Source organism: Culex pipiens, chromosome 2, assembly GCF_016801865.2.
Source record: "Culex pipiens pallens isolate TS chromosome 2, TS_CPP_V2, whole genome shotgun sequence".
NCBI classification, from domain to species: domain Eukaryota; kingdom Metazoa; phylum Arthropoda; class Insecta; order Diptera; family Culicidae; genus Culex; species Culex pipiens.
In genome coordinates, this window is record NC_068938.1 from 121,938,752 (window position 1) to 121,963,782 (window position 25,031).

The 25,031-nt window shown below is 36.1% G+C and overlaps 1 protein-coding gene across 1 annotated transcript in view; it reads left to right on the forward strand.

The window, feature by feature from the left end:
• The window catches only part of LOC120419549 (potassium channel subfamily K member 2-like), a 138,981-nt gene that overhangs the window by 77,257 nt on the left and 36,693 nt on the right, over nucleotides 1–25,031 (forward strand). The gene's annotated exons all lie outside the window — the stretch shown is intronic.

The following is a 25,031-nucleotide window of genomic DNA, read 5'->3' on the forward strand; positions in this document are numbered from 1 at the left end:
CCAGATGACGGTACAAACATAATTTTGCACCACGTTAATTAGACCAATTAAGCAAGAAAATTGCATTTCATTAAATTAATAATGTTAAATTTGTCAGTAAGCTTCGGGCAACAAATACTTTTAAACCATTTTAGCACATACCACTACACTCAACTCATGATGCACAATGGGAAAAAGGACCCAAAAAATTACCGCAACATGGTTTCGCGCAAACCATCGATTGATTGATAAAGCTCCGAAGCTTTAGCTATTTGGCAAACTCCTGAAACCACTCTTGCGACAAATCAAACATTTAAAAGAGGAGTGTATAACTCATGTCCCCATCCAAAATCAAGAAGTTTGATACGCCGCATGACTTGTTTACGATGTTTCCCAATGCGGTTCCGGATGTGGTAAATGTGATTTGGTAAAAAGTGACGAACTGTCACTTTTTACACGGCGCTCACGTACACTATCAAAACAAACGTAGTGTAGTGTGCGTGAGCTCCGTGTAAAGAGGGTGTCAATCTAAAAAGTGACCCTGTTTGTTTGACAACAATGAGTGTCAAACCATCGGGGTTTCAGTGTACCCGATGGCCTTAAATATTTAAATTTATTCGTCAATAAACTGTTAAATGATTATTTTAGAAACAAATGTCATGTGTTAATGCCAATAAAAAACAACAAGATGAAATCAATTGGTTCATGACATGTAGCCTAATTCCATCAGACCCATTTTGACTCTCCACGGGATTTGAAAAGTGTCAATCATGACTGTTGCTGTGCTTTGATAGCTTGAAATATTGATTGGCATCCACATTGTACCGATTATACCCCTTATCCTAGTACTGGTAGTGGCTTTGGCACAATATATATTTATAACATCATCCTTATCGTCCATCTGGACCGAACGTGATCGGACACGTTTTGAGCTATCCTACACAAGCATCGCCTCGTTGCGTACAGAAATCGCAAATTGATGAGTGTTCGTGCGCAAAATTCTGGACTCTTGCTGGTCACTCGTCATCTCTGATCTGCGTGATAGCATTAGGAGGAGGTCAAACAGCATTAGGTATTCGGCGTGTGAAGCCCGAAAAACGGCGAGAAAATTATTTTTCCTCAATCCACAGGATGTTACAATTCCAGACGTTTTCTCGATTCGCCGGTTGAACTCGCAATTATCCAAGCTATGTTATCCAGAGTACAAGCCATAGAACGGCTTATTATTCTCCGCGGCTCGTTTACCCGCTGGCAGATTTGTGACACTGCATCTTCCATCCACTTCCATCAAGCCCTATCAAGGCTGTCTGACAGCTACTTTTCCGACGTAACACGTACTTGGAAGCCTATCTCTTCTGCCTTTTTCCGTGTTTGTCTTTCACGAAAATCTCATTAGTAGCGAGGTGTGATACATATCTTATTTTCCGAGGGTAGGAGAGAGTCGAAATCATAAATTTATATCAATTTCATGATTGACTTCGCTTCGGATACTTTTTTCGCTCGTATGCCTACGCAAAAATCTATGAAGGTTTCATCTTTTTTTTGCGAGTGGGTAAAACAGGATTCACCGAAGGCGTTGTGTAATTTAGTAGGGGAAGCGAAACTTGGGACAAAATTTATGCATAACAAGCTTTTTCATGGGGACGAAACCCAGCAGAACGCAACGGGTCGTAAATAATAAATTTTCAACCCCGGATCATGCTTTTCCCGAAGGATACGTGTTTTGTATGCAAGCACAACCCAACAGCATTAGGGCCAAGAAGAAGTAGAAGAACATGTTTTTCTCCGGCAAAAGCTAGAGAGTAGATCATTTATCAAACGGGTAATACTCGAGCTGCACGGGTCCCTGGTCAACCAACTCGTGAAGAGGTCGCTACATGTGTAATGTTACGTGTGTGCGATGATAGCAAATCATGACCGATTGCATGTAATAAGAAGGCGGTTTCCAGAAGGCAGCATCCAATATGTATGGGGCACGTGGAAATGGATCTCTTTAGAATAACTTTTCGATCCTAATTCTAGTTTATTGCTTTTTGGTGGGTGACGTGCGATGTCTTGTGATATATTAATAAAATATGGTATTCTAATATTTTCGAAATTTTTCAGAAAATTATTTTGAATGATAATAAAGTTTGGAAAATTGTTCGATCATACATTAGCATTAGCATTTGGAGGACGCCCCACCACCGGAAGGCTCCACAACACTTATCCCTCTGTTTGGTGTGGTTGTATTATACCCTCATCTGGAAAAATATTCCAACACGGGAGATACCATGTCTTCATCTTTTGATGAGTGGGTCCAAGCTATCCTCAGGAATGGGAAGGATCGTTAGTAAACACCTATCTAAAGTGCGCAAGGACCCCTACGTCATCTTAGTGGTATAGATGTTTGTAGGGAAGTTTAGGACTCAATGTTAGTAGGAGAGGTAGAATCCAGTATTCCTAATTCCAGTCTAGGCTCACCAAGTCGCCATGGCCTAGTGGTTAACATTTTTGCATACCAATCCAGAGGACGGGGTTTCGAACCCCGCCTCTAGCGACTTTGATTTTTCGTTCATATTCAGCATTTTAAGTGCGTCTATGTCCTTAACTTTCTCGATGGGGCAGATGGGAATCGAACCCAGAACCATTCGCTTACAAAGCGAACACTGTAACCATTCAGCCACAGATGCTCCTTTTGTTCGATCATACATTATACGTTTATTCTTTTCATATTCAAGATAGCCAACTGCTTCATAGAATATCCAGTTAACTATCCGTGTCAGCGATTAATCATAATCAGAATCATAACAGAAAACTAGTTAACCCACCTATGTAGTTGGTTCCTTCCTCATCTTTTCATCTGAATAATTATTTCTTTGGAAAGTACATGATACCTCTAAACAGGGTTATCAGATTTTCTAAATTTCAGACTCATTTCATTTGAAAGGTCTCTAGATGGGAGGGTGGGAGCGGTTATAAGAGGATATGTTATAAGAGGACTTGTTTGGAAGAGCTCTCGATTACCTATGCAACGATTGGTCGCATGATGCATCCGGACATTGTTAACATACAGATAAATGAGATTCGGCTTTAAAAAAGTACAGTCAAGACTTGAATATCCAAAGCCTCGATTATTCGAAGTTTAGATTGTACGAGCTTCGATTATGGGACTTCGGATAGTCGAACCATGAGCAACAAAAATGTAGTTTTTTATTTTTTTGCTTTTAACATCAAATTAGAATTCTGCAACCCCATTTTGGATTAGTCAAGGGGTCATACTTAAGCTTGACAATAAAAAAAGACATCGAAAAAATGAGATTCGATTATCCGAAGTTTCGATTATCCAAAGGGAAATTTTGCCAAGGCCTTCGATTAATCGAGTCTGGACAGTACATAAATATCTCTTAAATGGTCATAACTTCAGACAGGAAAACAAGATCTTCAATCTTATAGGCTGTTTGGTTCGGTCTCTCAATTATCTCTCCAACGATGTGTAACACAATGTTATTTGAGTCTTTCTAGCCACTTATCTAACATCAAAATAAATGAGAAAACATATGCGTAACTTAAGATTTTTTCAAAAATGTCACTTTTTGAGGCATTTTGGCCATTGAAGCGTTTATTCTCAACATCATTGGCGTGTAGACCGGTTTTTCGAAAAAATGCCAAACTTTGAAGGCCTGTACCGAGCTGCAGGGTGCTCCAAATTTCAATATTATATATAGGTACCAAAAGATGCGCAAGGATCTGGCCTACACGCCAATGATGTTGAAAATAAACGCTTCAGTAGCCAAAATGCCTCAAAAAGCGACAAATTTGAAAAAATCTTTTTTTTTTTGCGGGTTAAATCCCATTTAAAATTGAAGGGCGGAGCGCCAACTCCTGTTACGTCCAATCAAACTAATATTTTGGATTTGAGCTTAGTATGCCCACCGGAACAAACCCTTGAATGCCCGCCAAAAAGTCATTTTTGTTACATCCTAATATATACATACACACACGTACATACACACACATACACAAATACATACACTCACATACTCACACACACACATACACACAGACATTTGTTCAGTTTTTTTTAACCTTCAATTTTCCTTTTTTTTACTTTCGATTTTTTTCGATATGTTTTATGGGACTAAAAAGGACATCTTCTACGCTATAGTTTGGGATGGTACAACCTAATTTCAAAACCACGTGGGCAGACCCCTCCCCCCTCCATGTGGACAATTTCCATACAAAACAAATATTTTTTTGTATGAAGCGTGGGCAATTTTTTGCAATTTTAAATACTTTATTTAAATTACAGTCATTTTTGCAGCTTTTCTAAAACATTTTTGCATGTGTTAATATTTTATACCTTTTTCCAAAAATCACAATAAAAACAAATATCTCCGGTGACAGATTTTGCACGATCCTTCAAAACCCTTTTTAGTCCCCTAAAACATACAAAAAAAAATACTTTGAAACTCACCTATGTGGTGCCTTCCTCACTCTTTACAAACAGTGGGTGACATGATGGGACACACACATTTCAACACAAATTTCATCTATTTTTTTAGATCCGGAATAAAAAAGTACACAAATATCACTGAAGTGGTCATAACTTGAGACAGGGTCGCCAGATCATCAATGTTTTGGACAAATTGGAAAGGTCTTTCAATTGGGTAATTCTCTACCAACTCACACGAAATCGGGAAAAGTTGCCACGAACCCTCTTCGATTTGCGTGAAACTTTGTCCTAAAGGGTAACTTTTGTCCCTGATCACGAATCCTAGGTCCGTTTTTTGATATCTCGTGACGGAGGGGCGGTACGACCCCTTCCATTTTTGAACATGCGAAAAAAGAGGTGTTTTTCAATCATTTGCAGCCTGAAACGGTGATGAGATAGAAATTTGGTGTCAAAGGGACTTTTATGTAAAATTAGACGCCCGATTTGATGGCGTACTCAGAATTCCGAAAAAAAGTATTTTTCATCGAAAAAAACACTAAAAAAGTTTTAAAAATTCTCAAATTTTCCGTTACTCGACTGTAAAAAATTTTGGAACATGTTATTTTATGGGAAATTTAATGTACTTTTCGAATCTACATTGACCCAGGGTCATTTTTTCATTTAGAACAAAATTTTTCATTTTAAAATTTCGTGTTTTTTTCTAACTTTGCAGGGTTATTTTTTAGAGTGTAACAATGTTCTACAAAGTTGTAGAGCAGACAATTACAAAAAAATTGATATATAGACATAAGGGGTTTGCTTATAAACATCACGAGTTATCGCGATTTTACGAAAAAAAGTTTTGAAAAAGTTACTTTTTGCGTTTTTCTTCGTTTCGTCGTCCGTGTCTGTCGCGGGTGACTATGAACGGTCATGATCGATGACGACCAACTTTTTCAAAACTTTTTTTCGTAAAATCGCGATAACTCGTGATGTTTATAAGCAAACCCCTTATGTCTATATATCAATTTTTTTGTAATTATCTGCTCTACAACTTTGTAGAACATTGTTACACTCTAAAACATAACCCTGCAAAGTTAAAAAAAACACGAAATTTTAAAATGAAAAATTTTGTTCTAAATGAAAAAATGACCCTTCTGGGTCAATGTAGATTCGAAAAGTACATTAAATTTCACATAAAATAACATGTTCCAAAATTTTTTACAGTCGAGTAACGGAAAATGGGAGAATTTTTAAAATTTTTTTAGTGTTTTTTTCGATGAAAAATACTTTTTTTCGAAATTCTGAGTACGCCATCAAATCGGGCGTCTAATTTTACATAAAAGTCCCCTTGACACCAAATTTCTATCTCATCGCCGTTTCAGGCTGCAGATTATTGAAAAACACCTCTTTTTTCACATGTTCGAAAATGGAAGGGGTCGTACCGCCCCTCCGTCACGAGATATAAAAAAAATGGACCTCGGTACATGATCAGGGATAAAAGTTACCCCATAGGACAAAGTTTCACGCAAATCGAAGAGGGGTCGGGGCAACTGCTGTGTGAGTTGGCGGAGAATTACCCAATTACCTAACCAACGATGGGTCGGATAATGGATCCGGACATAGTTTACATACATTTAAGTGAGATCCGGCTTCAAAAAGATACTTAAATAACACTTAAGTAGTAATAAATCGAGACAGGGTTGCCAGATCATCAATAATTTGGACTCATTGGAAAGGTCTTTCGATTACCTAACCAACGATGGGTCGATTGATAGATCCGGACATAGTTTATATACATTTAAGTGGGATCCGGATATTTGTGAAAACACAATTTTATACATAACTTTTGAACTACTTATCATAACTTCAAACAATTCAATAACGACGTATGGGACCCTAAACCGAGTCTAATGCGACCGGTTTGACCTAAATCGGTTCAGCCAGTGCTGAAAAAACTGAGTAAGATTTTGGTCACAAACATACACACAGACATTTGTTCAGTTTTCGATTCTGAGTCGATAGGTATACATGAAGGTGGGTCTACGACGTTTCTGAAAAAAATTCATTTTCCGAGCAGGAAGGAAGGGAAAACTGCAAAAAAGGCAAATGGCATGCCAATCTTTTATCTCATTATAAAACAACCAGTAACTTTTTAAATGTACTGCGGTACAGCATTATAATTGAATTACGATTTTTGGAACACGTACACTCGGCACACTTCTTTGACAGCTGGTCTCCTGAATTCTCATTTCTCGAAACCCCAAACCAAACTCATTAATTATCCAACCGGAAATTAAATTGGCTCACCACAGTACCCAAAACCTGATAACGACGACAAAAACGAATGCATTTATGATAATAAAAGTTGATTGTACACACTCTTGTTTTTGGATTATTTCCAAACTGTGGTTCGAGTGGCAATACATGTATTATGCGCGTCCTACGATCGATATAAAATTTCTTCAACGAGCACTTTCCGGTGTTTTCAACAAAAAGGAAACTTTTCACAGAATGCGCTAGCATAAGCGAGGGAAAGCCCAGAGCAGAAGGCATCATTTTTGTGTGTGGAGACATTCGAGCTGCCACGAGACACACAGATAAGAACTTTCTTCCTCCACACATACGCAGACACACACAGAGATACTGGAAAACACGGCTGCCGTTTTTCTCCTCACTTTTCGCCATACATCTAAGAATTTCTCCGTGTTATAAGGAAATTTTATCAAGCTGGGAAAAAATAGCTCGGTGGCAGCCCAAAAGCACACACAAAAGCTCGAGACCACACAAGAAAACCCAAAAGTATGTATGTATGTATGTATGGCGTCCGTGTGGCCTTTGAAGAAATGCGAAAGCACGCCAAATTTCGGCAAGTCTTGTGCTGCCAAAAGCCTCAACTCTTCGGATTTCTTGTGTGTGGTTGCGTATGTATGTATGTATGTAAGGGCGACAAACAATGCACGCCACGTTGGCACTGGCGGTGGTACCGGCATGGTAAATTCCTGGCTCTTGTGTGCTGAGAATGGCAGAGAATTCCTCACTCCTCAAGAAGCTACTCCTTCCCTTACTTCCTCTTTTGGCAGAGCAGGCCGAATACGTGATTACGATACTTAGAATAATGGAAAAAGAAATTCCCAGATTGCCATAAGCCATTGTTCAAAGTAGCTTAGGAATGTGGATGTGGGAGTACGTGCGGAAATATCTTTATTTTTGGCTAAATCGCATGTAAATAACGTACATCTAGTATAATGCCGCAAGAAGCGTAAATCTAGGTGGCAAGATAAGAAAAATTCGGTTAATTGAATTGGCTTTGCTCTGGGTTATAAAAGTAAAGTGATGTGACGTGATAATAAGCTAGAGGGCTGACCAAAAAATGAAGTCGCTGTAAAAACGTGTGATTATTGGGACAGCTGGTTGAGCAATGTTAGTTGTGTTGGATTCTTTATTTTACAATAAAATCAAAACAATTAATTGAGTGAGTTGTGACGCTATAACCACGGCAAATGGTGTCCAGGGCATTTGTGGAAATACAATGTCCCATCCTCGAGGGTCCTGGAACACTAAAACTTCTTAGCATGGTGCTCCCAACGATTCATTGCTCTAAATAAACAGGAACGTGAGCGGGGAATCCCCACGTTTCTTCCTCCCCTGTAGATTCCGAACTGTATTGTTGTTTGAACATTCGTGTTCAAACTCAATCCAATTTAACGAATCATCTTTGCGGTTAACTTTACGCAGTTGGCCTGGCCGCTTCGACGTTTGTGATGTTTCAATGCATGTTAATACAATGGCGCACTGCAAATGTTGATAATGACAAGAAGATGCTAGGCGTCAATCAACCTAAGGCATTCTCGAGGGTGCCCTCGAAAGACTGGCTGCGCTAGGGTTAGATTAGATTAGATTAGATTACAATAAAATCAAATCAATTAAATATGTAAACTAAAACCTCGTTTTAAGAATTCCCACCAAATTAAGAATGTACGCCACACCCGTTTTTGAGGCAATTGCAAACCACTTTTTACACCTTAGCTTCCATCCACTCCGGGATTCGAACTGATAACCAATGAATTGTGAGACCAACTGCCTTCCAGCGACACCTCCGAGACCATATTTGAAAGAAATGGAAAGCTTATAGTTATAAAGTTTCTTTTTTTTTTTCAATCGATGATATCCGAATTCTTTTTATGTTCATTTTGTTGAAGATTGTTGTTGTTGTTGATTTTATTGGGGGAACTTTAACCCTATGGGTCATTCGCTCCCGTTATTTTGTTGAAGAGAAAAAACAGGATATCAATTAAAGAAAAATATATGCCAAAATCATAAGATTTAAACCCATTTGAAGTGAAAGTTTGTTATTTGAATATTCTAGCAATTTCTTTTTTTAAGAAGAGATAAGAAGCGTTGCAAATATTTTTTTTAATGTTTATGTCGCCCACACCCCCCGCCTCCCCTCCACCCTTTTCCTTTAAAACCTTTTGTTTGAAAGGTAACACTAGCCTACAAAAATTGACAAAAGTGGCAGCGCAGGCTTACTCGAGGGGAAGCATGAAGTTTGGGGTCCCCAGAAACACGTGCATTTTGAATTTTTCAAAAAAATAATTAGACAGGGCCGAATAGTTTTTCTCCAAAGTTTGTATGGAGAATAAGGGCGGTTCATCGCTGTTGCATACAAGCAAAAAATTACATGCAATATGTGGGAGTAGCGAACAGCTCTAATTCTCTATACAAACTTTGAAGAAAAACCATTCAGCCCTGTCTAAATATTTTTGAAAAATTCAAACGCTTCCCTTCGAGTTGATCCTGCGCAGAAATTTTGTTGGACGGTGTAAGTCCTTCCAAACGAGTCTTAAATATTGTAGATCTGACACCCTGTTTGAAATTATGACCATTCAAGTGATACCTATGTATGGGAACCAGGGGCGCCGACTAGTCCAAAATGTTGGGGGGGCACGGTTGTTTTTCGAAATCGATAGGTAAGAGTGGCGATTAGATGTTACTGTTTCTTGTTTGTCACGAATTTTAATAACTTTATTACGATGTGATACGATTTTTTTTTCATCCGGAATATTTTTTTCTAAGAAAAAAGATAATTTATTAAAACGTAATTGAGAATGTTAATTGGGGGGAATTTTTTTTATATTTTTTAAGGTGAATTCCTTCTCTTTGTCATATTCTCACTTATTTTCTAGAAGTAACAGTCAATAATAAAAATAATCAGATATTTAGAAATTCAACAATAAAAATATTCTAAAAATAAAAACAAAAGTAAAAAGCAGAAATTTAGAACTTCAGAAGTTTAAAAATACAAATACAGATAAAAAAACATCCATTTTTCAAATCTGCAATTCAGAAAAAACAGATACACAAAATTCAAAATTTCAAAATTAAAAAATATTAATAGTATAAAAAAATTCTAGGGTTAAAAAACTTGTGGCTTGGAAATGTTAAGAAATCAAAAGCAAAAATTCAGAAATTTAAACAATCAGAAATTTAAAAATAACTATAAAATTCAATATTGAAAAAAATCGAAAATTAAAGAATTTAAGAATTTAAGAATTTAAGAATTTAAGAACTTAAGAATTTAAGAATTTAAGAATTTAAGAATTTAAGAATTTAAGAATTTAAGAATTTAAGAATTTAAGAATTTAAGAATTTAAGAATTTAAGAATTTAAGAATTTAAGAATTTAAGAATTTAAGAATTTAAGAATTTAAGAATTTAAGAATTTAAGAATTTAAGAATTTAAGAATTTAAGAATTTAAGAATTTAAGAATTTAAGAATTTAAGAATTTAAGAATTTAAGAATTTAAGAATTTAAGAATTTAAGAATTTAAGAATTTAAGAATTTAAGAATTTAAGAATTTAAGAATTTAAGAATTTAAGAATTTAAGAATTTAAGAATTTAAGAATTTAAGAATTTAAGAATTTAAGAATTTAAGAATTTAAGAATTTAAGAATTTAAGAATTTAAGAATTTAAGAATTTAAGAATTTAAGAATTTAAGAATTTAAGAATTTAAGAATTTAAGAATTTAAGAATTTAAGAATTTAAGAATTTAAGAATTTAAGAATTTAAGAATTTAAGAATTTAAGAATTTAAGAATTTAAGAATTTAAGAATTTAAGAATTTAAGAATTTAAGAATTTAAGAATTTAAGAATTTAAGAATTTCAGAATTTCAGAATTTCAGAATTTCAGAATTTCAGAATTTCAGAATTTCAGAATTTCAGAATTTCAGAATTTCAGAATTTCAGAATTTCAGAATTTAAGAATTTAAGAATTTAAGAATTTAAGAATTTAAGAATTTAAGAATTTAAGAATTTAAGAATTTAAGAATTTCAAAATTTCAGAATTTCAGAATTTCAGAATTTCAGAATTTTAGAATTTCAGAATTTTAGAATTTTAGAATTTTAGAATTTCAGTATTTAATAATTGAGGAATTTAAGAATTTAAGAATTTTAGATTTTAGAATACGACCAAACACGTTTAAAATCTCGTTTAAAATGGATTCCCAATACTCAATAATGCTGATTTCCTGAAAATGTTCTATTTTTAGTATTATTCTCTACTCCCTGATTTTTTGGCATATTTTTTGAGGGTGCAGTTAAAATTTCTACAGCCTTTTTTTTTAAATCGATCATAAATTGCAGAAGAGCAGTTCTCTAGGATTTCGGTCATTCGATTTTTTTTGTATTTTTTAATCCGACTGAAACTTTTTTGGTGCCTTCGGTATGCCCAAAGAAGCCATTTTGCATCATTAGTTTGTCCATATAATTTTCCATACAAATTCGGCAGCTGTCCATACAAAAATGATGTATGAAAATTCAAAAATCTGTATCTTTTGAAGGAATTTTTTGATCGATTTGGTGTCTTCGGCAAAGTTGTAGGTATGGATACGGACTACACTGGAAAAAAATAATACACGGTAAAAAAAATTTGGTGATTTTTTTATTTAACTTTTTATCACTAAAACTTGATTTACAAAAAAACACTATTTTTAATTTTTTTTATTTTTTGATATGTTTTAGAAGGCATAAAATGCCAACTTTTCAGAAATTTCCAGGTTGTGCAAAAAATCACTGACCGAGTTATGAATTTTTTAATCAATACTGATTTTTTCAAAAAATCGAAATTTTGGTCGTAAAAATTTTTCAACTTCATTTTTCGATGTAAAATCAAATTTGCAATCAAAAAGTACTTTACTGAAATTTTGATAAAGTGCACCGTTTTCAAGTTATAGCCATATTTAAGTGACTTTTTTGAAAATAGTCGCAGTTTTTCATTTTTTTAAATTAGTGCACATGTTTGCCCAGTTTTGAAAAAAATATTTTTGAAAAGCTGAGAAAATTCTCTATATTTTGCTTATTTGGACTTTGTTGATACGACCTTTAGTTGCTGAGATATTGCAATGCAAAGGTTTAAAAACAGGAAAATTGATGTTTTCTAAGTTTCACCCAAACAACCCACCATTTTCTATCGTCAATATCTCAGCAACTAATGGTCCGATTTTCAATGTTAATATATGAAACATTTGTGAAATTTTCCGATCTCTTCGAAAAAAATATTTTTGGAATTTTCAAATCAAGACTAACATTTCACAAAGGCCAAACATTCAATATTACGCCCTTTTAAAATGTTTGTCTTGATTTGAAAATTCCAAAAATATTTTTTTCGAAAAGATCGGAAAATTTCACAATTGTTTCATATATTAACATTGAAAATCGGACCATTAGTTGCTGAGATATTGACGATAGAAAATGGTGGGTTGTTTGGGTGAAACTTAGAAAACATCAATTTTCCTGTTTTTAAACCTTTGCATTGCAATATCTCAGCAACTAAAGGTCGTATCAACATAGTCCGAATAAGCAAAATATAGAGAATTTTCTCAGCTTTTCAAAAATATTTTTTTCAAAACTGGGCAAACATGTGCACTAATTTAAAAAAATGAAAAACTGCGACTATTTTCAAAAAAGTCACTTAAATATGGCTATAACTTGAAAACGGTGCACTTTATCAAAATTTTAGTAAAGTACTTTTTGATTGCAAATTTGATTTTACATCGAAAAATGAAGTTGAAAAATTTTTACGACCAAAATTTCGATTTTTTGAAAAAATCAGTATTGATTAAAAAATTCATAACTCGGTCAGTGATTTTTTGCACAACCTGGAAATTTCTGAAAAGTTGGCATTTTATGTCTTCTAAAACATATCAAAAAATAAAAAAAATTAAAAATAGTGTTTTTTTGTAAATCAAGTTTTAGTGATAAAAAGTTAAATAAAAAAATCACCAAATTTTTTTTTACCGTGTATTATTTTTTCCAGTGTAGTCCGTATCCATACCTACAACTTTGCCGAAGACACCAAATCGATCAAAAAATTCCTTCAAAAGATACAGATTTTTGAATTTTCATACATCATTTTTGTATGGACAGCTGCCGAATTTGTATGGAAAATTATATGGACAAACTAATGATGCAAAATGGCTTCTTTGGGCATACCGAAGGCACCAAAAAAGTTTCAGTCGGATTAAAAAATACAAAAATTAAAATTGAAGAAAAAAGACCGATTTCGTAGAGAATTGCTCAGAAGGCAAAACGCTTGTTTTTTTTAAAGATAATAATGATTATAATGTGGAATTGGCTCAGATTAGGTTTTAATTTGTTGGTTTCTCAGTAAAGTGGTGCGCTAGTTTTCAAAAAATTACTTTTTTTGAAACAATTGTATTTTTCGGCTAAAATTGGTATAGAACGGTCAACAAATGTATTTGAAATCTTTTCAAATCCTTTCTAAAATTACCCAAAAAATTATCGAATTTATCAGCATTTTTGTAAATGTAAAGCAGTCAACAAATGATTATTTTGAAAAGTGTTTCAGTTTATATTCGCTAAATCCTGATCTACAATGGCAAATCGCAGAATGTTGCGTTTGAAAACTTGATGATTGTTTTCGCAAGAGTTTGCGTAAGTTTGATTGTAGATGAAGTGCTATTGGAAAAGTACATTGGTTTTGTTTTTGGAACAACGTGCACAGATAGAATTCTTATGAGCAAACCCGTAAAATCTGTGTTGACGACATCTCTCAAATCATTCACCGATGCCTCTGTGCTCTTGTACTAAGCATACTGATTTTCTTAGAGAGCACAGTGGTATAGATAAAACGTTGTCGATTTAAAAAAATGCATCTACATCCAGAAAATTGTACACTCAACCCCCGGTGGTTGGTCACTTTTTCGTTTGACACTTTTTTAGTTTGTACCCCGTTGGTTGGTCAAAGTCAAACTAAAAAGTGACGAACTGTCACTTTTTACACGGCGCTCACGCACACTATCAAAACAAACGTTTGATAGTGTGTGTGAACTCCGTGTAAAAGGGGTGTCAAACTAAAAAGTGACCCCGTTCGTTTGACAACAGTTGGTGTCAAACCATCGGGGTTTGAGTGTAAACGTTTTTGTTCAAAAAATTTCGGCGATTTCGAAAACAACAAATGTTTCTGAACTATTTTACGGATTCGCTTACAAGAGTTCTATCCGTGTGTACAAACAATGTTCCATTTAAATTTTAGATATTATTTTTTAATTATTTCCTTTTTTATATTTGATATAAGAATGTTTTTCTTCCAAAATTTCTGGGGGGGCACAATGTATGGGCTGCCCCCCCAGCCAAATTTTAGGGGGGGCAAAAAGTACCGTGCCCCCACAGAGTCGGCGCCCCTGATGGGAACTATACCCTTTCTCAGCCTATTTCTATTATCGGCCTATCAGCACTTTGATCATGAATTATAGCTTCCATAAAGTTTTTTTGACTGTCCAAAGTAATAAATAGCTCAATTAAAAGTGAGCAAGCAACTCTCCATTGTTAATACATCTGAAAATTTTGATTTAATAGCGGAAAACGGCAAAAGTGATGAGAATCGCTCGAATGGCTTATAGTGATAACAATGGGTATATTTCCCCTATGTAGGGGAGAGTGGGGAGACTTGATCCCCGGGGACACTTGATCCCAAGCCTGTATCTCGTCAGCATGTGGATAAAACAATTAGCTTTGTTCTAGAAAGTTGTGCGAAATTGACTAAAACTCATTGTAGAAAACAAAGAAAAAAAATTAAAAATGTTTAAATTGAGCTACACACATTTTTCTAAAAAGTGCTGCAAAAAACTTCCAAGAGATCTTTTTTATTTGTTTTGATAAGTATTGAAAACACTCAAAAAATATTTAAAAACATATTTTTTATGCATGAATTGTTTGATAAACATATCAACTCCAAAACCCTTACGCATTTGACGTTAAATTTATCGTCATACTATTTTTACAATTAATTGTTTAAAAAAGTGCGTTTAGGGAGACTGGATCCCAGCATTTTTACAGTCACTCGAATCAGCCTCAAGATTAAATAATTGGGCTGGGTTTTCGTACATAGTTTCCTTCAGTATAGTTGTACATAACTAACTGCAGTTTGAACCATTTTTCAAAAGTTTTGTAAACAAAAATTACCAGCTTTTGTAAACATGCTCAATTTTGGTCTAAAAAAGAAAAATTTAAGTTTTTAAATATTTTGCATGCTAAACTTGTTATATTTTGAACACAAACGTACAAGTTTAATGTGAAATTGCTATAACTTATAGAAAATTAACAGTTTGGATGAATAAGAAACATTTTGCTTAAGATTTCTTAAAAATGTTCAAAGGGGGATCAAATTACCCCCAACATTTTGAAAATGCCGGTTTAAAATATTTTTTTAAAACACTTGGCATAATTCGAAGAGTTTATCTGATGAAATACGTTTATCAGCCAAACATAGTTGAATGTCTAAGCTTTCAATTTATGCAAAAAGTTCATAGTTTTGTGAGAAATTGACAGAATTATGTGCGATACAAAAAAAGGGGATCAAGTCTCCCCACTCTCCCCTACTTTTGTTAAGACGGATCTCATTTATTTGTATGTAAAAAAACTCAAAACTGTCGTTGGATAGGTAATAGAAGTACCTTCCAAACGAGTATAATTGTTGACGATCTGGCAGCAATGTCTCGAGTTACTGACACTAATAGTGATATTTACGTATTTTGCCCGGATCAATCAACTGACTTATCGTTGAATACATAATCAAAACACCCTCCAATTGAGTCTAAAATTATTGAAATCTGGAAACCCTGTCTCAAGTTATGAATACTGTGTAATTTAACTACCTTTTTGAAGCCGAACCTTTTGGTTCTGTACCAACAACAAAATTAAATGAAAGATGTCAATTATTTTCGGATACATTTTGTGACCTTGTTTCGGTAAGAAGTGAGGCAGGTACCAATCATACAAGTGGATTAAGCTTGTTTTAATTTTTAATAGTCGTGATCATTCACTAGTCTATAACTTTGAGGATCAAACCAATCAGTAAATCTCTTCTCAAGATACAAAGAATTCACGGGCTCTCGTGTCAAATTTGTTTTTTTCATCCAAATCAAACACTGCAATGATAAGTCTTTTCGCGAATAATACCCAAGCCATTAAATAGGCAGGGTACAAGGTTGTACAGCACTTATTCGGTAACTGGGTGTTGTTTAACAAAGCAGCTTTTTAACTGGGCGCTTGATAACTGGGCTTTAGCCCAATTTAAAATCAGACCAACGTCAAAATACAATAACAAAGCTAAAAAATAGAGGGGTGAGTGAATGCAAATATGAATATCATCAAATAAAAATGTAATTTCAAGTTTTAATGAAATTTCGTGGTATATTCAACAGATACTGAATGGGTATGATCTGGAAATATTTTTGAGTAACATAACTTTTTATTTTTTGTTAAGAAAATACAATGCATCGATGATCCCCTCAACATTTTTCGATCAGCTAAGTTACACAAAAAAAAAAATGTAAATTTGGAAGCTGTAATTTTGGAAGGATGAATATTACCTCTTTTATGATGTAATTTTACCTCAATTTAGACTGAAAAAGTGACATTACACCAGAAAAGTGGTCAAATTTCAAATTTCCAGAGGTAAAATTACACCTTTTTTCTGACATAAAAGACGTACCCCTTCCCAGATGTAATGTTACCATGATTTTTTTTCTGTGTAACGAGTAGCAGTACTGTACTAAGATGGCAAGGTATGGATGTAGTAACTTTCATCTATTGTTCTTTAATTTGAAAATTCCAACACTGATATAGTTCCCGTAATAACAATGGACCCATCTGGTTATAGCAGCAATTTCATGCAAAAGGTCGCAATGTCATGCGAACAAATATACCCACCGCCGCGTTTCCGTGTAAATTCAAAAAGGTAATTTATTTTCAAATTTCAAGACCCAACCCAAGAGGTACAGTATGAGTGTGTGAGCCAGCCAGCAGCCTCCACACGTTGAGGACACGACTCGCAACTCGCTGGAATGTACACAATTTCTGCAGACGGCATTCCATTTACTCATTGAAGGGAAGGCAGCGCGGAAAATGTTTTCCGCTTCGCATCGGATTGCTTGTCTTTTGGCATAACTCTTTCATTCACTCCCGCGAGAGTGGTTCTGAAATTTCTGTCACCGTTACTCGCTCCGGGAGTCGCCTAGTCCAATGAATGTTGTGTACCAGCAAAACGGGCATGGCAATTATTATTTCTGGATGAAGTGACACGGATGATGGACGGCGTGGAGTTTTGTGGAAGAGCAACTTTTAGTGTTTACAGGCATAATTTTAAGCTGGTGACCCAGTTCAAGGCATCATATGCTAAAGTTTTGGTATCATAATTTAGCACCAATCAACTAATTTGGCATAATAACTTTTGGGAATTTTTTGAAATGGTGACACTTTCCAGAAACATTATTTTTTTTGTGAGGCATTAAAATTGGGTAAGCATCAGGGTTTCTACCATGTTTACTCGAGATTGAAATACAGTAATTCCATTTGATAAAAGCATAAACAGAAAAAAGTTCTCCGATCGGGCTCAACATTGTTCTGGGGGTTCCTCAGCCGAAATAATTAAACCCGATTTTTTTTTGTTTGGCCTTTAAAGTGACCTACACCGTGCTAAGGTGGTCCCAAAAACGGCCGTTTTTGTCAATAATATATTTATATTTTTAGAACAAATAAGCAAATCGAAGCGAGCGAGTTGAATTAACACTACTTTCACGGCTTCTGAACTTTATTTCCGGACAACGAACTGAAAAGGATCCAGTTTCAAGGATTTTCTTCCCACAGTAATATCACCATAATAAAACTCAAACGGCGATTTTCACTGTAGGTTTACAGTTTGTGCTTTATACTTTCACACACAGGAAAACCCGAGCGAAAATCCTATCCTTTGGAGATGTGACTCTGGGATTCCTATGAATGATAAAAGCTGGCTTGGCTGGGGTGCACAGGGTTGCACAGTTTGTTCCGACTGGTAATAAATTCTGCAATAAATTGATCCTTTTTGCAATTCATATATTTCCGACCGTCGTCGTGATGCAGCGGCATTTTCTGCCCTGGTGCATTCGCGAAGATGAACCGGATGGGAATGGGAAAGAAAAGTCAGCAGTTTGGAAGCCCGCGCCCCAGGAAAGTCGCGATAGTAACGGCCATAACTGACAGTATATACGTTCATACGTTGGGCTAGCTTAGTAGATCCCGGCGCGGTGGTGGTGGCGATGATGGCAGCGATGATATTCGTAAATCGCGGAATGAAAGTGTGCTAACGAACTGATTGATAATCCTACCGCTGCTGCACTGCTGTGGAACTTCCATTGAAGGATCGTTTGTTTCGATAACCCCCAGGCACCAAAGAGCAGGAAACCTCTCGTAAAAAAAATCGAGAAAATTTCTAACTCGTGTGACCAGCGAAGCGAGTAACAAGCGAACACATCGAGCGCGCGAAGGTGATGGTAATTGATGAAATATGGGTCACGACGGAAAAGTGGCAGAGAATCATCATCAATGGGTAGCACTCAGCAGCACTGCTGGACGGACGATCGGACCGAACGAAAACGGACCAATGAATGAAAAACGGCGCGCCCGGAAAGCTCTCTGAGCAGCGTGAAAAAAGAAGAAAAATGGAAAAATAACGAGCTCACACGAGGGTCGATACATCATGTCATTTATTACACGGAGCACGGCGTTATTGCGGTGTGGAGGTCCTTTGTTTGACCCGACGCAACAGAAAAATGAGCCAATTCCTGTTGAGTCGTAAATAAAATCTGCAAAACGGTCCCAGTGCTAATTGAAATCGAAGGTTTTCATTGATTTCAAATGTTGCCGTATATTGGACTCAAGAGAGGGTAAACGGCTACTCAAGTTACTCAAGTTTGTCATCCGCATATATGAGCTTGAAATAAATAAATAATGTTAAATTTATTTTACACCCAGGCCTTTTACACGCAGGTGGATTTCTTCTTTCTTTTTGCTGTGAACGCGTGTTTTTAAACTAAGTTTATATCGTGTTTCAACCTCCGTGTGAGTACTTGCCCATGTCGACGTCGTCGTGCTATCATGTCGCACCCGCCATTTTGACGTTCCGAGAAAAACGCGTTTTAATGTTTGACCTTGAATAAACAAAAACGGAAGCACGCAATGTAAACAATAACAAACACGTTTTGTTTGGCTGACCATTCTGTGCATTGTCCCGAAGTTTGGTTGAAGTTGGTTGCTGGAGTCCCGAGTTATAATTAAAAATGTTTACGGTAGTCTAACTTGTACGTGCGTCAAACGCATCCTGACCTGAAATCCCTTTGCCCTTTGTCGCACTTACATCAATTTTCAGGGAGTGACAAGATAGCACGACAGGATTGAAACATCTTTTATATGTAGAGTGACAAACATTTTCGGAGCTTTTTTGGTTTTCTAATCTAATCTAATCTAATCTAACCCTAGCGCAGCCAGTCTTTCGAGGGCATCCTGGAAAATGCCTTAGGTTGATTAACGCCTAGCATCCTCTTGTCATTATTAACAATTGCAGTGCCCCAATGCAATAAATTGCTTTGAAACATCACAAACGTTAAAGCGGCCAGGCCAACTGCGTAAAGTTTACCGCAAAGATGATTCGTTGAAGTGGGTTGAGTTTGAGCTCGAATGTTCAAACAACAACGCAATTCTGAATCTACAGGGGAGGAAGAAACGTGGGGATCCCCCGCTCACGTTCCTGTTAGTTATAGCAATTAATAGTTGGGAGCACCATGCTAAGAAGTTTTGGTGCTCCGGGACCCTCTGGGATGGGACATTGTATTTCCACAAATGCCCTGGACACCTTTGCCATGGTTATAGCGCCACAACTCGCTCTTTCGGAGCTTTTTTGGTTTTCATTGAATATCTCAGGATTGAAATCGAATTTTGGGGATCTGTGAAGGTCAAATGATGAGGCATTGTGAGCTGCACAAAATGGCGTTCTTAACTCAATTTGGCCCAAAATGCACGTACGACAAGATAGCACGATGGCGACGATGTGTTCATAAATGTCCCATATGCAAAAACAATCAGCTGAGGAAAACGCAAGCTAAATTTGACCGTTGCAACGTCACGAAATTTTTCATTCGGAATTTGTCTCATATGATATAAAACCTGTCCCAAACTTATAATTTTATGTACAGATTCGGATTGAACATCAAATTTTAAACAATGGAAAACTAATTTCAAGCCGAACTTTTCATTTGTCACATCGATCACTCCGTGACTTTCCAACGGTGTGTTCCGTTTCGCCCGGATAACGGCAATAATTTGTTTAATTTTTTTTACAGTTTGCTTGCTTTAGAGCGAGTTTTCCTAAAGTGTGTAACAGGTTGGTTCGAGGTGGCCCCTTACTATGTTCTCACTCTTTATGTGGAAGTAATTCCCAACTGATCTATCTTAACAGACTCTGCAAGTGCGACAACTTGCTCAAGGGAATTTTAGTCATGTACGTTTTGTCACACGTGCATGTCCGACAATAGTATACCTTTTTGATTATTCAATTCAATCGAACTTCGGGAAAATTCACAAAACAGTCAGCCAAACGTAACGCGTGCCTTTTTTGTTTATTCAAGATCCAACAATAAATCGCGTTTTTCTCAAATTGTCAAAGTTGACAATAAATGAATAAAATTTATTTAACCGGTGGTCGCATGATTGTGATGCATGGCGGCATGAAAGTATATCGGAATCTGCATGAAAACTGTCCTCATGCATTTTTTGCGCTATAGGGGTATGACAATTTTGCCCGTTACCGACAATTATCGACATTACCGACGGCTGTTTGGTTGTATTGCACAAAAAAAACCTTAACAGAACGAGGATTAAACCACCAACTTCTTGGTTATTGGTCCGACACGCTACCACCACGCCATGGACGCTTGATGAAATGTGAGTGAAAGAGCACCAACATATTCTACTTTTTGGAGTGTTGCTCGGGGAAGGGCCAGCATTATATGTGTTGGTGAGAACTGCAGATCGCTGAAATGTTTACACGCGGGCAAAAATGATCTACGGACTTGCTGCAAAAAAATGTTATAAAATGTGACGTTTTGTGCAGTAAATTCACTGTTGCAGATTTTGAGATATATTTTTCTTTTGAGTGCTATAAAAAGTTAAGCGCTTGTTTGTTTTGAATTCAAGCAGATTTTTTTAAATAGAAACACACGCTGTGCCGATGTATATTATTTACTGTTTGAAAATTTTTATCGACAAACTTTATAAAGTTTAGTTGCTATTGAAAAGCAAAGTGAAAAAAATCAAATATTTGTATTACACGAAAAACCCACAAGTTTTTAATTGAGCTTTTTGGTGTCACACAGACACACACACACCATGTTTGTCTTTTTTTTTGCAGTAGATTGATGTGGTCAAGCCCTGTGGGCTTTCTTTGAATATTCAGATTTTTTTCGCATGAATATAGCGTTTCAACTTTTTTTGTTGATTAAACAAAGTCATTTTTTTCCAAGAAAAGCAAGGGTCAAAAGATGAATTTTCCGATTTTATGCTGTTTGTTACGGTAGTTTGCCAGTTTACCAATTTGTTTTTCTTTAGCGAAACCTACTATCAAAACTGACGTGCCTTTCCCATATGTAAAGTTTCTGAGCACTTAACTGAGCAGTTCTCTACGAAATCGATCTTTTTTTTTTTTTGAATTTTAATTTTTGTATTTTTTAATCCGACTGAAACTTTTTTGGTGCCTTCGGTATGCCCAAAGAAGCCATTTTGCATCATTAGGTTGTCCATATAAATTTCCATACAAATTTTACAGCTGTTCATGCAAAAATATGAAAATTCAAAAATCTGTATCTTTAGAAGGAATTTTTTGATCGATTTGGTGTCTTCGGTAAAGTTGTAGGTATGAATAAGTACTACACTGATAATTTTTTTTTTTGATTTTTAATTTAACTTTTTGTCACTAAAACTTGATTTGCATAAAAAACACTATTATTTGTTTTTTTAGGGGACATAAAAAGCTAACTTTTCAGAAATTTCCAGGTTGTGAAAAAAATCTTTGACCGAGTTATTTGTTTCAAAAGTTGGCAAACATGTGCACTAGTTTAAAAAAAAATGGAAAACTGCGACTAGTTTCAAAAACGTTACCCAAAATTGAAAACTGTGCACTTTATGAAAATTTCACTAAAGTACTTTTTGATTGAAAATTTGATTATACATCGAAAAATGAATTGAAAAATTTTTGCGACCAATATATCGATTTTTTGAAAAGTATTGATTCAAAAATTAACTCGGGCAAATATTTTTCGCACAACATGGAAATTTCTGAAAAGTTGGTTTTTGATGTCCTCTAAAACATATAAAAAAAATAGTGTTTTTTTGCAAATCAAGTTTTAGTGACAAAAAATTAAATTAAAAATCACCAAATTTAATTACCTACAACTTTGTAGAAGGGTGCAAGACGATCCGAGTTGATCCTGATGAGCTATTAGCAATGCGATGAAAAGAAATCGGCTTATATACTTGAAAGTATACAAGGGGTATATAGGAAGTATGCAAGAAAATATTTTTTTCTAGAAAATCACCAAAAATCAGGATCAACTCGGATCGTTTTGCACCCTTCGACAAAGTTGTAGGGAATTAAATTTCCTACAAGAATCTCACACTTGGACAATTTTGGGCGAGACTTGCGCCACCTAGCAGAAAATTACTGAAACGATGTTTTTCCCCATACAGTTTCGTGATTACCATATAAACTACAACGACGAAAAGCGACCCCTTAGCCTTAACCGATTTGGCTCAAAATTGGCACAGATACTTATTTTTGCATTAGGAATCGAGTCAGAGGATATCTCTGATGTCGATTTTTTTTATTGTCACCCTATTGCACATCTATTTCAAAGTACAACGCAATTATCTCGTTTAATCCCACTTGAGTTTAAGATGCAAAACATGCGCTCTTACATCAACTTTGTGGCCTGTACAGCCGACAATAATCTTCCTATGCCAAAGAACTCGATTGAAGGATACCAACTCCCGGGTCATTGTGAAAGCCAATCCTAAGTCCGGATGGATGAACAGTTTCACTCAGTGAGCAACGATCTTCAATAAACCAACCACAGTCAAACACTTTCAAGCTCAAGAGTTGAAGATACGGAAATGGAAAGGAGAGAATTAATACACATCAAAAGAGTTTGAATAATTTATCGCTGGAGCTTCTCCTAAGGTGCGTTCCAGTCCACTGGGTACCATTTCCCGTTTTCCCAATTTTCCCATTTTGGAGGACGACTCTTCTCATTCGCCCAATCAACATGAGCCTGAGCGCCGAGCTTTCACTTTGAACAAGTATGAGCGATTCGTCACAGCACACCAAATCCTTCTCCCATGAACCTTTATCATTCAAGCTATAGAACCAGAGTCGATTCCGAAGTCCGACCGCCAGGGAATAAAAGAAAGTGGTCTTCTCTTTCCGGACTTGTCCTGGGTACGTACGAAGCCCGGTCGTCGTATAATAGCCTAGCACTGAACGTACCACTACTAAATGTATTCTCAATGCGCTTCGACTTGCTGAAGAGTAGCACCAGTAGCAGGAGCCTGTGTCTGACGAAGATATCTGGCTCTGTCAAATGTTGGGAGGACCTATCGGTATGCAAGACGCATTTCGATATTAAGTGTACGCGCAAGAACGGGCAGCTCATATGGTCGGACACTTCTCTACCAACTTCTCAGCAGAGTACAGAGTGAAATCATTTATAACCAATCGGGAAGGGAAAACAGCAACCTTCTGACCGGGACATTAGGCAGAGGGTTGTTTAAATCGACCGGCAACAGAGTGGCCAATGAGTCCCACACACCAGAAGAGCGGTCAGCCGAAACGGAACAATTCAAAAATTTCCATGCATAATGTGGATTCAGAGATCCGTAAAATTAACGCATCATCAATCAGTTTGACTGATGGCTCGACGCTCCCGGGAGTATAAAGTATGACCCGCAGGTCCCCAGAAGTCCAACGTAAGGGCGAAATTTTATGGCCACTGCCCGTTCCACCCCCAACTCCATTCAACAACCGTACAGTTTCTTGCTGTTTGCGCTGAATGAGAAACGTTTTTCCCTCAGATTTTTTTTCTTCTTTTCTATCAACACACATTGATGGGATTAACTTTGCCTTTCACACGCAAGCCATCGCGGGAGAAGGAAAAAAAAGCTACAGAAGCGTAAAATATTTTCCCAAATCCTCAAACAACGTGGCTAAATATTTATTGCACGAGCGAGCGCGAGGTAAATTTCTCACTCAAACTTTTAACGCGATTGTTTGCGATTGATAGTGCGCGGTTAGACTTTTTTGTGAAAAGGGAATGACTATCCCTGGCATGAAAAATTTGCAAAAATGTATGGGGAAAAGAAAAAATCGAATTTCCACCAAAAGATGGCGTTAAATGTGTCGAATCATTGGCAAGTTTGAAATTCTCAAGTAAAATTTTACGACAAGCAATTTTGTCGGAGACCGCTAAACAATCCGAGTTAATCCTGGACGAGTTATTTCACCAATTTTAGATACCGCTAAATCTTAACCGATTTCTCTCAAAAATTGGCCTATATACTTATTTTCACCTAAGGAATCGAATCAGGGGATATATTTGAGGTCGAACTTTGTATTGTCACCCTAATGTACACCCCTTGAGTACTATAGTATACACATTACGTATTCTGTAAATCAAGATTACTGTAGTGTTCAAACCCTAAATAGGGAAGCTTCATATAAAGTTTACTACCGTCATCTGGGGCGAATCGGGACTACAGTCTGAATAGGGACAGCAGCGTTTAGAGCACTTAAAAGCTTGAAATTTTGTAAACGATGCTCTATTTAAGATGTTCTGTGTCTGTTCTATCCGAAACTAATCAAAAATATCTAAAAATTGTACAGTAACAAGGCTCAACAGCTGTCCCAATTCGCCACATGTGTCCCGTTTCACCCCAGATGACGGTAATTACTTAGTATAATGTTTATATAACTCTAGAAATTCAATAGTAATTTTTTAAATTTTTATTTCAACCTAATGTCAATATTTTACCATAGAAATACTAAATAAACATTTTGGAGTAAATATAACCCCTTTACCTTTGGGCCTTTGGATCGACAGAATTGATTTTTACATGTTTCGCAGCAATTTCCGAACTTTTGATACCTAAGCATCTAGGTTTTCTATAAAAAAAACAGGCATACGTTTCATACAGATTAGCGAGATCCAGCTTCAAAACACATACACACAGAAACACAAACACAGAGACTGC